Below are 2640 nucleotides of genomic sequence, written 5' to 3'. Positions count from 1 at the left end.
ATGGACCACGTCGGTCGTGACATTCATACCCAAATCGGCAAACTCCGTTAGTATCGAGGCACTGAGACCCACCTCGCTTACGCCTTGCGCAGGCAAACTCATGGGAACCATGGTTCGCGAACGCCTTTCCGCCTACTTGGAGGCCAGGAGGACCTTTGCCGACACGATGTTTGTATTTCGCCCGCAACTGTCGGTGCAGGACATCCTGCTCCAGCTTCAACACGGTATCATAGAGCCGACTACTATGCGCCATAACGATAAAGCCGTGCTCGCTCTCGATCTGCGCGAGCGTTCGACAACATCAAACACAGCCCTATACTCACTAACCTGTCTACCACAAACTGCGGGCAGAAGACTTTCAACTACATTCGCGCCTTTTATTACATCGCACCGCCTTCATTCGCCCTAATTCTACCGAACACGGCCCGTACTTATTAGGCACGCGGGGTACACCTCAAGGGGCAGTCCTGTCTCCCCTGCTTTTTAACCTGGCGATGATGAACCTCCCCTTTCTTCGAAGCGAGGCCGAGGGTATACAACACGCACTATATGCGGGCGATATGACAATCTGGACGAACACCAGCTCCTTAGCGCAAATTGAAGAACGCCTGCAAAAGGCCTTCCTCCTGGTGGACACCTACGCTGGTTCATGCGGCTTACGCTGGTTCTCTAGCTAAATCGGCTCTTCTTTCAGTCTCTCCGCTACTGCCGCCTCAAATTTTTTTTCTGTCCGGGCCCGTCTCGTCAGTGCAAAATTTTCGGGTTCTTGGCCTTCACCTCACATCGTCCTTTGATCCAAAGGGCACAATAGTAGGCCTCAGACGCACCAGCGAACGGGTGAGCCGCATGATACGGCGAGTGTCCACCAAGCGCGGCGGCCTCCGCGGGTCTCAGTCCCTCCTATTCGCCCACGCGTTTGTGACCAGTCGCGTCCTCTAAGCCTTGCCTTACCTTCGCCTGCGTCGCCGACACGAGCACCAGCTAGACGTCCTTCTTCGTTCAGTATACAAACGCGCTCTGGACCTACCTATTGCAACTTCCAACGGCCGATTCGCGGCTCTGGGGGTACACAACAACTTTGCAGAGATGCGCGAAGCTCATCGCGTTAACCAAGTCAATCGACTGTCGCAGACGCCTTCACTCTTGGCCTTAACCCGAAATCTGACCAACACCCTCTGCAGCAGGTACCAGAGCTCTGGCATCAAAAGCTATGGGTGGAACCTCTACCCCGTAATATCAACCCCGTCTCCATCCTGGCCGTAGACTAGCGCACGCCGCGGCCCTCCATACGCAACACTCCGATCGTCCTGATATTTTCTACGTGGACGTCTTGGGTCCCTCCCTCTCCCGTCACTTCACGGCTGCCGTGATTACAGAGGAAAACACGTCGATAGCCTCTCCTTTCGAGCAGACACAGTAACGCACGCTGAAGAGGTTGCCATAGCTTTGGCCGCCTTTCACCCTGTCTCACGCACCATTTTGACGGACTCGTGCTCGGCCTGTTTTCAGTATCTTCAGGGTTCCATTGCCCCGCTGACGGCTAGCCTACTACAGGCAGCCTCTTGGCGATTTAATCCTCATCCCATTCGTATAGTCTGGACCCCAGGCCACTCGGGGCAGCCCTGCAACGAGGCGGCAAATGCCGCTGCTCGCGCTTCTCCTGTCCTGGCCGTAGCCCCTTCATGTCTCAAGACGGAATCTGGCAATACCAAACTGACACGCTTTCGCAAAATTTATGCTTATTACCGGGCTTCGCGCCGCCTCCACCTGGACCCCGCACGCGGTTTGGAGAAAGCGGACGAACGACTGCTACGCCGCCTGCAGACGAACACCTTTATCGGTCCGGCGGTCGCCAGGCACTTTTTGCCGGAAATCAATTACACCTGCTCGACCTGTCATGTCATCGCCAACACATACCACGTCGTAGCATCGTGCCCAGTTAATCCCGTCCCTTTCTCAACCCCTTTTCCTATCCCAACTAGAGAGGTTGGGAGGAGCAACTGCTCGGCTGCTCTACCTTGGCTGCGCAGCGCTCCTTGGTGGAGCGCGCACGGGCAGCTTCCAGCTCCACTGGCGTCCCGGAATAGGGTGCCGCCGATATGCCACGTCGGCATTTTTTGTAGACTTTTTCTGAAATAAACCTTTTACTACCACTACCATCTCCAGCTGACTGTTCTTTTGCGCTTCGATGAGCTCTTGCAACGTGTTGTGGACGCCCATCTTTAGGAGACATGTGATATAGGCCTTTGGGGGAAGTCCCCGGGCTACTTTAGTGGCCTTTCCTATCAAGATATTAAGTTCTTCAATTTCAGCTGTTTTAAATTCAGGTACGGCGTTCCATACGTAATGTAGCTGGTGAACACAGCTTGCATTATACGTAGCGTTTCGTGCTCTGTCAGTCCGTTTCTGTAATTCGCGATCACCTTGACGAGGTGTGTAAGTTGTGATAGTGTCCGTTGGAGTCTCAATAGGGTGGCAGCTCCCGATCCATCCTTGTAGGTTTGAACTCTAAGCATTTGCAGGGTCTCGACTTCAGAAAATATCGCCCCCTTCAGTGCTACGCTTGGGTCGGGCTCGTCGTATACAGAGGGGGTCTTTCTCTTGTTTTCGCTTTGAGGACGAGGTGCTCGGATTTCTCGG

This window comes from Rhipicephalus microplus, chromosome 8 (genome assembly GCF_043290135.1).
Source record: "Rhipicephalus microplus isolate Deutch F79 chromosome 8, USDA_Rmic, whole genome shotgun sequence".
Lineage (NCBI taxonomy): Eukaryota > Metazoa > Arthropoda > Arachnida > Ixodida > Ixodidae > Rhipicephalus > Rhipicephalus microplus.
Note: the sequence above shows the minus strand (reverse complement) of the source record.